This window comes from Falco peregrinus, chromosome 10 (genome assembly GCF_023634155.1).
Source record: "Falco peregrinus isolate bFalPer1 chromosome 10, bFalPer1.pri, whole genome shotgun sequence".
Taxonomy (NCBI): Eukaryota; Metazoa; Chordata; class Aves; order Falconiformes; family Falconidae; genus Falco; species Falco peregrinus.
Genome location: NC_073730.1, coordinates 34832408 through 34847628, shown reverse-complemented (window position 1 = coordinate 34847628; position 15221 = coordinate 34832408). Strand labels below are relative to the sequence as shown.

The 15221-nt window shown below is 43.9% G+C and overlaps 1 long non-coding RNA gene across 1 annotated transcript; it reads right to left on the bottom strand.

Moving 5' to 3' along the window:
- Window positions 1–7028: 7028 nt before the first annotated feature.
- LOC129785260 (uncharacterized) lies at window positions 7029–11446 on the bottom strand. The gene is made up of 3 exons (XR_008749033.1): window positions 11312–11446; window positions 8925–9057; window positions 7029–8843 (listed from the first exon to the last, which is right to left on the bottom strand). It is a non-coding gene; the product is annotated as an uncharacterized LOC129785260 (long non-coding RNA).
- Window positions 11447–15221: the final 3775 nt, after the last annotated feature.

The following is a 15221-nucleotide window of genomic DNA, read 5'->3' as shown; positions in this document are numbered from 1 at the left end:
GTTCTTTGGGTTTTTTGTTTGTTTGTTTTTTAAAAAAGCCCACCACAGCTCCAGCCAGTGCATTTAACTGCAAAGTCTTTTGCTCAAGAACAGGTGCCCAGCTCATTGTCACTCCATTTCACCATGCTCCATGTAACATTTGCTGCTGCTGAAGCAGAGTTAACTGTGTAACGCTTCTGCTGGGCTCGAGCCCTCTGCAGGACCTGCTGGCCGCATCGGGCCAGCGGCGAGCCAGTTGCCCCCGCTCCCTCCCCAGCAGCGGTGGGCACAGTATGTTGGCTTCTACGCTGTCAGCAAGAGGATGGGAGAAAACCAGAAGATGCAAGTGGGCTGCTACTGCTCTCTGGTGTGATAGTGGCGTTGCATGAGTGTGTGCGCATGCAGAACTGGGCATGGGTAAGGGGGTGACGTGGGTGCAGGGAAGGGTGCGGTAAGAAGATCAGCAGTGATGTGCTATGGCAGAGCTGGCCAGCACGAGCATCCAGGCCGTGGGGAAGCTCAGAATGAAACTGCGCGATAAATGAAGACAAGGGCAGGAAGAAGAAAATCACATTTCCAAGGCAAACACAGGAACAAAACAAAGGATCTTCCCATGGGTGGTTCTCAAAGCCTCTTGGCAGCCATCCCACCCAGTGCCTGCTGCCTTTAGCGGCAGACCCACCGTTGCTGTGAATGGGAACATTATTACCAAGTAAGTGAGGACTTCTTCAAATTGCCATTCCTGAAGGGGGGGTGGGGGAGGTGAGGGGGTGGGGGCTGGGGAGAAGAAAGACTCCCCAGCCTGTCCGAAGGCCGCAGCTTGGATGGGCTGTCTCAGTGCTGGGGCTGTGTGGGTCAAACCTGCCTGCACCCCCTCCAGGGAGCGTTATCATCCCTGGCCCTCATCTCTGAACCGCTGGGCTCCTCCCTGCACCTGGTTTCTATTCCACAATTCTGTTCCAGAATCTGGCTATTCTGATCATTTAAAAAATCTCCTAATTCTGAGCCTGAACATGTTCTTGTCTGCCTACGGCCATCATGCTTGTGCCAGTGATACCTCCTCACTTCTTTTCCCTGGGGTTGCCTCTGCTGCATCTCGAGACAGCAAATTCCTCTTCTCTTCTGTCCCTCACTTTTTTTGTTTGGTTGTCTGAAGACAGATGTGTGTTTCCTCCTTGTGTACCAGTCATCCCAGTCCCTCCATCCCTGCAACCTGGGCCAGGCTCCAGCATGGGTGGGTGCACCCCCAGGTTTTACACCATGTGAGGTCAGGGCAGCACCTGGCTCCCACACTCTGGATGTGCATTTCTGCAAGTCCTGACTTCAAATGTCCGGGAGGGGTGTTTCCAACCAGCTGTGGAGGCATCCCTGGCATAGGAAAACATGTAAGGAACGTGTGAGTCCTTTTAAAGATCTATGTAAGTCATTGAGCAAACCCACATAAGGATGAGTAGAAAACAAAAGCAGGTTTGTGCTTGCCCGTATAAATATAGAGTACTTACGAATGTGTTATTCCATGGAAGGACCATGAAAAACAAAACAAGGCAAAACACTACCAGAAAGGCAGAGCAATATCTTGGGGAGCAAATCATTCATATACTCCTCTTAAAAAACAATAAATCTATTTCTAAAACAGCTTTTATTCTTGCTTTCAATAACAAAAAATAATGCTAGCAGTATGTGATGTCTGCTGCTCAACGTTCAGACTTGGGGGTTATGGGAGCGGGGGGAGAAAGCCATTCATAGGCTTATATTTTAAGATATCCCTTGCTGCTGTTAAAAATCAAGCCAAATTATAGCCTCAACCAGCTGAAGGAATATTCTGAGGAGTAGAAGTTTCTCTGCTCCGTCTGCATTCTTTGGGCTTTATTTTAAACACTTAGAGCAAACCAGTGACAAGCTAACCCTGTTTCCCTCTGCATATCTTTATATGAGTCATTCTTGTTTTCCTTCTCCTTCTGAACATCTTGTATAAAATCATATTTATTTATTTATTTTTACTTCTCCTATCCCTATGATTGTTTCATAGGGCAGCATTTAAACCTTGAACATGAATAGCTGAATTATGTAAATTAGATCGCACAGTTGTACTCTGGCTCTTCTACTTATGCATTATAGAAAAGCAGCCCGTCTTCAGCTGAAAACATTGTTCAAAACTTTCATGTATTTAAATGCTTTTCTTTTTCTTATCTCACATGCTGATTTTTTTCTGGCCAAGGACACAGTTTGTTTTAGTGTGGATCTTTGCTTGCTCTGTTTCTTGGCCATTTTAGGTCAGTAACCATTACCGCATGCTATCGGTAGTTACTTGGCTTTTTAAAAAATATATATGCACCAGAAGTGCACTTTCATGTCCGTGCCAGGGTTCCCTGGTAGCCTTTGTGATTATTTGCTATGAAGTACTAAACATTAAGACAAAATTTATGTGAAGCCACCTTCCAAGTCTGAAGGCTAATAGCAGTCCAGAGCTGGCACTGTAGGAACAGTGGGAATAAACCTGCTGAACTCAGCAGCGGGCTTATTGCATCTGTCTCAGGCATTGACCACAAGGACGGGACACAGCACTTTCTTTTCCAAGAGATTTGGGTTCTTTTTTCCCTAATTACAATAATGAAATGGTATTTAATTACAAGACTTCAATGAGTCTTTGTTTCATCTCATTGACTGGTTTACTTGAATTACCACACATTGTTTAAACGTGCAACGCCGTGCGTAGTGGGGAGTAGCCCTGGTGCCTGGGTTCCAGCCTGCGGTACGCAGTTGTGCACACCAAGAAGCTGCTGAGCAAAACTGGTAGCTTGAGAGTAAATGCAAGTACAGGTGGTATTTTTCAGTGCTCATTATATCACCCGCCACACATGCAGCATCCTTACACTTTTTACCTTTTCCATTTGTGTCTGAGCAATAGTCAATAATTTTACAACTGTGCATATTATAAACATTATTCTGAGTTTTACATTCAAATATATGTTTTTGAGTATATAGACATCCTCACCTTCAGCTGTGTGCTGAGAAATATCAATTTTCTCTACTGAGGTTTGGTGCCAATGTGCTCACAAGTTTTCACACTGCAGAAATGTTCTTTTTATAGAAACGGGCCTCAGACGTTTTGGAAATGCTTCACTGCCTGCAGCATCCCGCAGCGTGCGGAGGGACCCAGGGCTGCCCCTCCCTGGAAAGGCGCCTTCGCGAGAGAGCAAAAGCCACGCTTGTCCGATTAATCAGGGTCAACAGAATCTAGTTTAGACGGCAGCGAGCAGTCCCTGGCCACCCCCTTGAGACAAAGACAAGCACCCTGACCCCAAGGGTCATCTCTTGCTCCCGTGAGTCCTGCTCCTTCTCCTCCGGAGAGATGACAGAGCAGTGACTGAAGGCTGACAGAGCTTCACACCCATGGGTAATGCTCTGCCAGCTGCGTGCACCTTGGTGCAAGGGGATCAGGACCTTGCCGCTATCTGAACTGAGATGCACAGGTGAGTGTATGAGGGAGGTCATCCCAGAGGACTCTGAGCACTCAGGGTTTTTTAAGGCTGAATTAATTTTAGAAGCTTCCTTGCCCCCATCACTGTTTGACATCAGTATCTCTCCTCTGAGCTTCTGTAGGGTGTTTTCCCTCACAGCCCCCCTTCTGTTTTCTTCTGTGCTGTGGACATCAGTGAGAATCAAGTCACCCTTTGAGAGATACGTTACCTTCTCCCTTGTCTGTATTGCTGCTTTTCAGGGTAGAAATTACAGGCAAAGGGGAAAGAACTGGGCATGTAAATGCAGGTACATTTCTGTTTCCTGTTTTAAAGGATAGGGATTATTTGCAGGACTCGCATTGTGTTCTGAGAAGATAGGGCTGAAGTGCTTGGTGAAGGCTCGGAAGGAACTGAGGTCTCACAGAAAGCCTTCAAGGATTAAGAATAGCTTGAATGATCGAGTCAGAGTCAGAGATGGAGACAATTTTCCATGTAGGTTTTCCAAGTTCTTGCAGGAAGTCCTGAGGATGGACAATTTTATCTTTTTGTCTCACTGGTTGATTGGCTGCTCCTCCTGAAAGATTTCTGGCACTGAGTTACTGTGGCTTGTTTGTTACCCAGGACCCATAGGTTCAAGTTTTTTGGATTATTATTATTATATATATACTGCACCTCTGCTATTGCTTTCCTGCTGCTCTTGGAGCACCTCTTTAGCCAAGGTGAATTTAAAGTTTTAGTGGTTGAGCTCAGATGACCTTTTCTATCGCTTGCTTGCATCTGGGTGTCTGTTTGGTTGAGAAATGGAGGCAGTATTTGGTTTTGTCCTGCCTCTTCCACCATGAAACCTAAGGGTAGAGCCCAGCGGTGCTGAAGCCAGTGGTCTGGGTGAAACCATGTTCCATCCCAGGCATGGGAACTAGCTGGCTGTGTACATTTGCAAACTGGAGGCATGCTGCTGAAGTGTGACTTTCTCTTCCATATGAGAAGTGCTCGGAAATCTCTTTCAATATCTGTACTTAAAATTTCTAGATCTTTGTGTATATGTGCATGTATATGCATATGTATACATACACACATGAGAACAGGTGTAATGTTTAACAGTTTAAAAAAACTATTGCAAATGGATAATGAATAAAGACTGCTGGAAAAAGGGTATGTTCTGATCCTTAAAGTCTAGTTCCAATTAGAGTTCATGAAACAAGAAGGAGTTAAACACAGATGTCACAGGAAAAGTGCAGCTATGCTCAGGGCTTTAAATGATCAAAGCACTCTCTTGAAGTCTGTTGTCAAATTTTGACGCTGTCTCACAAATCTCTGCGTCACTCCTGAAGTAAAACCAAAATATTGATGATTTTTGGAGATAGGAACAAAACCATCCAAATCTAGAAGGTAGAAACACAGCTGCTTAGGAGCGTTTTTTTCCCCTTAAAATATGTATTTTAACTGTCTAGATATAGTGTGCATTACTGCAGGCAAAATGAAATCTGCACATATTGAATTGCCTCTGGCTAGCAAACGTATTTCTGGGGTACATAATATTTTAAGCAGGTAGCACAGAACAAGTCTGCAAGTCAATCTGTCTGCAACTAATCACGTATTCACAGCCTAGTTCTAGCAAAACAATTTTAAAGGAAAAGTCACTTGCTAGTCACTAAAAAGCATACAGAAATTAAAGAAGTGATGTCTATAGCAAAAGTCAGAGGTTTACAGTGTGATTTCTAATGGAAAAATCCAGTCTAGCTTGTTAAAAAGATCTTTAGTCCACACACCTGCTTGCTAAAAAATCCATCAATTGAGTATATTTTTAATAAGGCTATGGATTTGATGACTACGAGCTACAGTTTGTAAAGAGGTTTAGTTTCAGCTGACCCAGACTCTGCATCTGAATTATGTCAAGGTAAGCATTTTGTCTCATTTCACCATCTGCAGAGTGGGCTTTGTGAAAAATGCTTCTCTTCTGTCAAGAGCTTTAAGATTTTCACAAGAAAAGTGTTAAGAAATACACCTGTGTTCGTGAGGGCCGAGCCTTAAATAATGGTTTCTTTCATACTTTGCAAGGACCTGCTGTGAGCTCTGTTGCACCACGCGGCACAGTGGAGCCCACCCTTGCTGTAGCGTACGGTCCTTCTACAAGTGCAAATCTTCCCCCGTTCCTACCAATCTACTTCTTTACGGTGTGTTAGTCAGCATGACTCTGGGCCAGAAATACGGTGGTATGTCCTGGTAAGTTCAGAAAAGCTCCTGTTTTCCCTGCATTGGATGTGATCCTGACATGTCATGTCTGAATAGTGTTCTTAAGGTTGAAGAGCGACCCCGGTAAATATTGGGATATTTCTAAACTCACAGAGGGTAGAAGGTTAGGTGGGAGGAAAGGGAGTGAATATACAGTGTCTGCTGTCACCTGTGGTGGAGGTGTCTCTTCGTTCCCTGATGTTCAGATCTGTAAGCTCAGATCATGATTCCTTTTCTTGAGTGATCACGTAGAAGCATTTAAAAGGATTTTCTGAAATACTTAACGTATTATAAAGGGTCTGACCTTCATGGATGGTTGTTTGCATACTCAAATCAACTTCTACAGACTTGTATTTTTAAGACTGTTTGACTACAGCATCCACCACCATTGGACTGGAGGTTAACAGAGGAAAGCAGGCAGTGCTGGAGTGTCTTCTGCTCTTCCCTGTGTAATGTGTTCCAGCCAGGGACCCGGTGCGGCAGGCTGCGGAGCGATCAGCTTCAGCATTTGCTGTGTCGGGCAGTAACTTGGTATTGAAGCAGTTTTCCTTCACAAACTCTCTCTGCAAGTAGTTTGGGTATATCAAGCAACATCTCATTTAACTTGTCTTCAAACCACTAGTGATCAGGTTTGTTGCTACGATCCATGTGTTATTGTGGCTGTTTAGCACAAGCTGAAGGAAGCCATCAATTATTCCTCTCTGAATTCAGGCCCATTTGAATGTCCAAGTTGTAGTGTGGTAGTTTTGCCTCTTAGCAAATTTCTGAGGTTCAACAGGGGGCTACAGTCCAGAATGGCTGAGAACACCTAGAACCACTGATGCTGAAAATCAGCTCTTCTGTTCGGCGCCTCCAGCTTTTGCTATAGTGATGTGTTCCTTGTGACTTCTTGTTTATTCCAAACCTAAAGTGGAGGCCATCAGAGAACGGAGCTGCAGATGCGCCTCCATGATTTGCTTTGTCCTTGAGGAGGAGCTGATGTCCCCCTCCAGCTCCCCCCGCCCACACGCCCCAGTGGTCCCCTCGCAGCTGCACCGAGGGCAGCGCTGCCTCCTGCGAGCACTGGCTGGAGTTGCCAAGGCACTGAAATAATAAGAGCGTAATTTAGCACTGTAGAGGTTATCATGCTAGCCACAGCCATGAACACTTCAGAATACTCAAAATACTTTGGCCTTGAAAGAAATCCATTTTTGTTACCATCTGTTATCCAGCTGCAGAATGGCAGTTGAAAAATGTGTACATTCCTGTTCATTTTAATAAAGATATATTACAATACTCAGAGGAGACATGTCTTTAACCTGAAGCAATACAATAAGCTGTGCAGAGAGTTTGTTTTTAAATTTAATTGATGTGACTTCAGTATTAGAATGGGTCAACATTAAAGGCATCTAGAGTTATTAGTATTTCTGGTAAATATGTCAGCTTTTCTGCTTGTAGCCACACAGGCACCTAATGTGAAGGCAACCTGCTTTCTAATGCTGTTTTCACCTGATCTGTTAGTACTCTGCTCAGTACTGATAGCATCAGAGAAGGTAATGAATTCAGCTTCTGAGAGATAACACTATTTATCATATTGACAAATGCATAGACTTTATGAATATGTTTTTGTATTACTGCACAACAGCAAAAACATCTTACAGAAGATCTTCTGAATTTTATGCCTGACACCAGATACAGATGAGTATTAGAGCAATTGGAATGACAGGCTCATCAGTATTTTGAGAGAGTCGGATGTGGAGAAAAGCAGGAACATGGAGACACAGTGAATGTGTTTCAAATGACAGCATGCTCAGAGTAGCAGAAGACACACGGATTTAGGCTGAGGTATGTTGTCAGTTGGTTAAGGGATGGAAGAGATTAGTTTTCCTCCTATGTCCAGATCCTCAAAGTCTTGCTGAGTTACAGGTGATGGAGGGTCTGCTTTACCCTTGCAAGCCCTGGTCCTGGGAGAAGCTTGCTTGCCCAGTGTGGTGAAGGTCTCCCTCCTGAGGAGCAGCCTGTACCTGGAGGGTGCTCGAGGAGCCCGTACTGACCCTCTCCAGAGGTTCTGCACCATCAGAGGGGTGCATTGCTAGATACACCCCACAGCTCCAGCTCTCAAGAGGTCAAAAAACTCTTAAAGTATTATTGCACACCCAGTAACTTGTAAGAGGCTGTGCACAAAGCAGATGTGTTTTACCGTAGAGCATCCACTGAAGAGCAACGTACACCAGAGCACCCTGTCTGAACCGTCAGTGTGGTGTACTGGGGCATCCAGATGTCTAAATATCGACGCAAAGTAGTGTCAGCAAGTATGTTTCTCCAAATCTTTAGTAATCTTCCTTTTCACAGTAAACTAAACCGTGAAACCATTGTTAATTGCAATTTAAAGGCATTACTGCCAGTATAAATCTGGCTTTTGTAAACAGTACCTTGCCAAGAGATTATTATCTTTTTCTCCTCTAGTATAGATAAGATGCTTGTTGCCTTCTGAAAGATAGTATTGCTGGCAAGCAATCAGTTATGCAACACTCCGCCTAACACCAAATTGTTGGTCAATAAAAGCCAACAAACCAGAAATTAATATTATGGAATTAATTTCTAACAGCTAATATTAACTGCGCTACCAGATCAGGTCCAACTTGATTGTTCTGACTGCATCCAGACTGCTTCTGTGGAAACAATCTGCGACAGTATTGTGAAGCACTCTTGTTTTATTTATTTACCTGCTTTTAATGGCAAAAGAAGTGTTTCTCTGTTCTGCTCTATGTTGTTCTCATCTGTGCAGCTGCAGAACTTATCCTGATTTGTTTGTATGGTTTCTGAAAAGATTCTCTTCATACTCCACAAAGAAATGTGATTACTGTAGTGTTTCGGTTCCTGTTCCTCTGGAAAATAATACTCAAAATACAACAGAGTGGTTTGTTCAAAGAAGCTGAGATTAGCTTTAGAGTTTAACCAGTGAGAGGTCCCTGATCAACACGATAAATTTCTAGCACTAGGAATGTAGTGTCTAGTGCCTACTGGTTTTCCTTTTTATTTCTGGGACTGTTTGTGAGGAGCCGAGGTCTCTCTGGACATCCCCGGGGTTCCCTGGCCCTGCCACCATGGGAGGGAGAGGTGCTGAAGTGCCTTCTGTCCCTACTGTGCTCTGCCCTTGGACTGATGCTGCTGCTTTCCTGACAGGCCAGCCTGGAAAAGAAAGGCACAGCAATTAGGAGCATGCAGTATCTAATCCCTTCTAATTAGAGGCTGTTACCCGTGTTTACCTACCCACAGCTGTGCGTAGCCTTTGGCTTCAGGAATTTTGACCTAGCTACTGACACACAAGGCATGTGCTGTGCTCCTGGTGCTGAGCGTAGCACCTGGCCACATGCAAAGGTGTGCTGTCTTTTCAAAAGCGATTCTTTCAAAACAAAAGATGAATGAAAAAAATAATTACAATTCCATATTGATTGCTTTCACTTTATTTATTGGATGTCCCTGCAATGAAAATATCATCAATCAAAGTGCTCAATTGAATACAGTATTGGGCTTAATTCTACTATTTTTAGTTTTGCCTCTTTGGGATACTTTCCGAGTAAGGTGGTGCACAGTATTACTGAAAAGTCACTCTGATTTTTCCCTAGCTGTTGTAGAAATAATTAAAATCACTGGATCAGACTCTCTATTACTTTCTTCTTTTATAAAACACCTTTCCTGTATAAGTTCTCTATCAAAAGAAAGGAAATAAGTTGTCACTTTGCCTATTAAATGATGGATTTTTAACATAGATTTTGCCATTTATTCATGTTTGAAATATATATTGACGCCAAGGATCAAAATCTTTCATGAATTTAAGGGAGGGAAAAAAATAATCCATTTTGAAATCCACCTGTCAAGCGTTCATACCTTGTGGGATCTTGAAAACTTACGAAATTTTCATTTGGTATTAACCTGAATGGCACCTGGGAGAGGCAGGAGCAACCACACTGACTCCTAGAGGCCTTTGGGCATCTCTCCATCTAGATTTTGAGAGCTGTGGGGTTTTATCACAGGTATCCTGTATTGTGATCTTGACATCCAAAGGGATATTGAAAAGGATGATCACTTATGTACTCATTACGTTTCAGACAGGAAACATGTACCAGCTGTTCTGGAACAGTAAAACATTTCCTTGATGTCAATCCCAAATTAAGGAAAGTGAGAAGATAATTACAGCAAGATTTTTTAAAAAGTTTTTTTTCCGTTTAGAAACCTCTGGCAAGGATCTCTTGCCAGAAGAAAAATAAGAATGATGGAGCATAAAGCCAGCAAAAGATAATGTTGACTGTATGGAAGAAAACCCTATTCACAGGTTCATAATGCAGCTTAGTAAATAAGATTACAGCTAAAAAAGATCACTCAGGATCTGAATAAAATGAAATAAATAAACCAGCACTTATGCTGGAAGCTGATAACCTAGAGCAAATTAAATGGGCCAACAGAAATCATAATGCACCGAACATGCTGAAATTCTGTGCGTAGCCAAGAACATGTCCGTTAGTGTTTGTAAGCCACTGGTGATGTGTGGTGTGATGTATGGTGTGATACATAGAAACTGTACGGCCCAACCAATGCAGGGCATGAGGAGCATTTATAACAACTGCCCAAACAATTTAATTTTTCTTTTTTACTTAGAATTATTACATTTTTTTTTCTGTAAGTGCCACTAAAATTTTGAACAATCTTCATCAAAATGTCATTTTTTGTTAAAAATCATTTTCCATAAAAGCACAAACCACCTCTGTTTTATGTTGGACCTGCCTTTCATTTCTGTAAATCGTTCCCATTGATTTACCCTCTGTGTTCTTTGTAAAAGAGATTTTACTTTTTGTATATCTGTAACACTGGCTGCTAGTAGTTGTATTTGGGTTTAATATTTCATAAATACATTGCAGTGATTATGCTGTGCGAGGGGTTAGCTACATATCACAAACGGCAGATTTAAATGTCTCCTATCAAATATGCTTGAGATTTATTCAGCTGAAACATTAAACAGCTAAATTTCAGCTTATAACTGGAATAATGAGAAAAGTAAGAGGTCTAGGTTTTCTCTGGCCATAAAAATCATAGCTAGACCTCTTTTCTTTTTCCATGTCACTTTGCTGCGGTATTTATATTTGCTTTTTTAAAGTAGTACAACACCCTAAATTAAGGGTTGACAACTTAATTATATGTGATTGATATGCTTATTTTGAGTGAGTCATTACCAGAATGTAAACGGCAAATGCTGTTCTCTCGCCTTTGCGAGCAGAGGCAGGGAGGGAACGCGCCGCTGCGGAGCTCTGACAGGCTCCGGCTCCGGCAGGGAGCGGGGGGGGGGGCGTCCCGCGCAGGGGGCGCTGGCGAAGGGCCTGGGGAGCTGCCCACCCCGCACGCCTCGGGACCCGGGTGACTCGGGGCATCCTTGGGGGGCCGGGGAGCTGCCCCCCCGGCAGGTGTCAGCTTGGGCGCCAGGGTCGTGCCGCTTCCCCTGGCAGCGCTGGCAGGTGCCCCCCGCGGCAGCAGCTCCGGCAGGGTCTGGAAGCAGTTCGCTGCCGTCTGAAACCACCCCAGCCCCGCCGCGAACCCGCAGCGCCTCGGGGAAACCGGCACTGCGAATGCCAGCGGGCCCAAGCGGGTAAAAACCCCAAAGTTACCAGCAAACTTCTTCCAGCTTCAGCTGACCGAGCTTCCCCCAGACGCGTTTGACCCCTGCCTTTCCCCAGGGCGTGCTGCCTGCCTTGTTCAGAAGTTCGCAGCTCCCGTGCCTTTGCCAGCAGGAGGGATTTCCACAAGGGTTTTGCTCTGGCGGCCGGGCTGCTGTCAGCAGGCAGCAACAGCGCAGACAACACTCGCCGAAGGAGAAGTGGCACTTCAGAGAAGGGCTGTAACATAAATCTGTAACGAGCTGGATGATGTCTGCAGAGCTTTTCCAAACGTTACTGCTTTAAACGCTTAACAGTTTGGAGTGGGATCAAACTACTTGATTGCTTTAAATTTCACTCGTGTCTCCTTTAAAAGTGATGGATGAAATGCGTGTAATGGTGGCTGTGGCGGAGTTACAGGGATGAAGTTTGGTTTTAAAGCTGATCTGAACACTTGGTCCACTCTGAAGGCATGTCACTCTTACCCATCTGATGTCACACGTGGGATAATGTTTGTGACACAGGCTCTATTTTCTCCTGGAAGCGGAGCGGCTAACACTGAAATTTTAGGCACCATTCCTTCTAATAAATGAAGTGGTCCATAAAAAAAATAAGTAACTGCTGCTAAATTGTCAAGACTTCCATGCTTTCAAAGCCATTCAAAAGGCCTGGAACAAATTTTGGTACCCTGTTTGATCTTCCTTCTAGCCGTCACAAACACAAGAATGAAACATGCACCTTCCTCAGTAATTCAGGGCAGAATTGTTACATTTTGCACGAAGGTGTACGTTGTCGTGCAGAGCTGCTGCAGTGTAAAGGGTCGCACAACTTCTGAGGCCAGCCGGAGTCTGTTTCCAGGGGAAGGCTGTGCTGAGGGGACTGTCACTCCCAGTGACATAGCTTACCTTTGGTGTAAAACTCCCTATCAAACAGTTTTCACACTAAAGAGTTTTTTGAATAATGTGATTCTTCTAACAAAAACAACTCAAGCACTTGTTAAGGAAAATAACTCCTTGCCCAAAGCTGCTCAGTTGTCAAACGATGTCTTAGATTTCTTTTAACGAGAACATGTTCTTTTCATAAATACCAGCACCACCACTCACCTACTAAATAAACCACTGCTATATATATGTACAAAGCTACGACTTCTCTGCTTCAGCCTGTGTTGGCTAAAATCAGTAACAATGTGCTGATTTCCAGACTTCAAGAACCACGTGCAGGCAGGATTGGTGCTTCTAGAGTTTACAGTTCTTGTGTTCTTTGTAATGATTGAGCCAAGCTGCATTTGGGGTGGGGGGTGTGTGCGCCTCAGCTGTCTGGTGAAAACGTGATGAAAGGTGTCCGATCCCTCCGTCTTCCTCGCACCGCTGGCTGCTGCGTGTTCTTACTTTCAGCGGGACATACGCCAGCAAGGGAGGAGCTTTCCCTTGGTACTGCCTGTCTCTCAGCAAGTAGAAGTGAGGCTCCTTTTTATTATAATGCAACAAAGGTTAATTTGTTCCAAGATTATGTGAACAGAAATTGCTAGTTGATCAATTTTCATTCACTGCATGACTGGGTAGTCACTGAGGATGCTAGAATATTAGCCTAAATTCCTCTTCTTGCTCAGCCCTCAGCTGCATGCCAAAACCAGTGCTATTTTTATATATTCTGCTTAAACCCTCTGTGAAGATGAGACACCCTTTCCGTGTGTTTACTTGCTAGGAGGCTTAAAGCACAGACTGTGGGGTAAAGTTTCATCGGTGCGATGTAAGAAAATACAATGACCGTACAGCTACAAGTACCTTCCTCTCTCTGATCTGCTTTTCCCCCAAAATTTACTTAATTAGAAGTTTCAGAAGTAATTGGAACCAAATTTGAGGGGTAAAAGACAAAGTTTTCTTGAAGCAACATGCAATTAATTAATGAAAAAGCATATTTTAGACTTCTGGTTGCTTTAGGGTCAGTAATCTTCTCATGATACATCCCTCTATAAATATAGCTATATTAAGAAAGGCTTTTTACAGAGGTCTGGATAACAGTTTATTCTATCACTTCTTCATTTCTAGACATACTGAAAATAAACTTTGAAAATATTTCCTACTAAATATTACTTATATGACTAAGACAGTAGAAATTTAAGAATTGCAGTCATCTTCAGGTACATGTAAAAACATAAGCAATGGTAAATGTATGCCAGGGAGACATGGAGAACAAAATCAGATAACATAATGTTTCTTTAAACCCGGAAGAGAGTGAGAGAGAGAGAGAGAGAGAGTGTGTGTGTGTGTGTGTGTGTGTGAGTGTGTGAGAGAGAGTGTGTGTGTGTGTGAGTGTGTGTGTGAGAGTGTGTGTGTGTGTGTGTGTGTGTGTGAGTGTGTGAGAGAGAGAATGTGTGTGTGTGTGTGTGTGTGAGTGTGTGTGTGAGAGAGTGTGTGTGTGTGTATGTGTGTGTGAGTGTGTGAGAGAGAGAATGTGTGTGTGTGTGTGTGTGTGTGTGCTTTTAAGAAAATTTCTGAAAATAGATCTGTTGAAATTATTTTCTCAAGTTGGTTTCTATTAAAATGCAACTTCTTTGGTTTTTATTTCAATAAACACTAAATGTTTAGTTTGTATGCAGTCATTACAGGCATACAGGTATTATGAAAAGCCTGACTGACTTTATTTTCTTTCCTAGGTGTCCCAGAATATTTTAAATTGGGAAGCGCTTCAATATTCCTTTCCTGGTTTAATCATCTGCTTACCCTCGAGGACAGCATGTAGTGGGGGATGTAAGAGGTGACCCTACTATTGAGCAAAGGACGAAATGTTCAGTGGATGTCTTTCAGTACCTGGCTCCTGTTCTCAGGGACACAGGGTGCTCCTCATGACACCTCGTTGGAGAGGCTATTGATGGCCAACAGCTCTGGGCGTGAGCAAGCTTGTGCATCTGCAAGGTCATGTTCCTGGCAAGGTCTGGTGCTCTGTGCACATGTTCAGCACGAAAGGAGCCGGTGGACCGAGACTTTCCATCCCGGCTTGGCAAAAGCCCGAGGCACGCTGTGGCAGCAGCTGGGGAGCGCGCCAGGGTGCACCAGTACCCTCTGGGCTTGCTCTGGAAAGGGCACTTGGTTTCACCCTGTAATGCTGTTTTGCTGATTGACTGGATACCAAGCAAGAATGAATTCCAAATCAAATACAAGGATAAATACAATTTATTATATTACACTGTAATAAAGGAAAACCAGCGTGCAATATGATAAAAGGAAACAGTACTAGTTATTATGCACAATATAATCAAAGAGCAATAGGAGTGAAGCATCAAATCATTACTGCAAAGCGTTAAAGAGACTAAGAAAAGGATCCTTCACTGACTGCCACCTTAACGTCACCCAGGCCCATGCTTTGGCTGGGAGCCCCATCGCAGCCATCAAGAAGTGGGAAAATTCCTACGCAGTGCATCCAGCCGCAGGTGAGGCTTCTGGCCCGGTCCCAGAGCTTGCCCGCATTTATACTCAGTAAAAACCAACTAGTTTATGCACCTAGTGTATGTAAGCTTCAGCTAAGCGCAGGGATGTGCTGTCTCATGATCCGTGAGGGTCACACGTGCCAGGGACGGTGCCAGATGCCCTAGCGTGGTGGAGTTACTGCCATGGCACCGCTGCACAAAGCGTTATTGTTGGGATGGTCCTGCTCACGTCTTACTTGTTCGGGGGCTCAGGACCAGCACCACCTGCTCATCACAGTTATCCCTGAGCTCCCTGTCCAAGTTAAATGATCCCTAATCAAAGGCAAAGACTCTTTCATAAGCAGTAATCAGTTTAATGAATTTTCACCACAAATGCTCAGAAGGCAAACGCCTCTTGGAGAAGCAGACTGGGAAAGGGAAGGTACGTGGCCCATTAACGAACAGAAGGTGACTGTCATGGGCTTTCTTCCCAGGACGTTGCTTGCCCAGGTGATG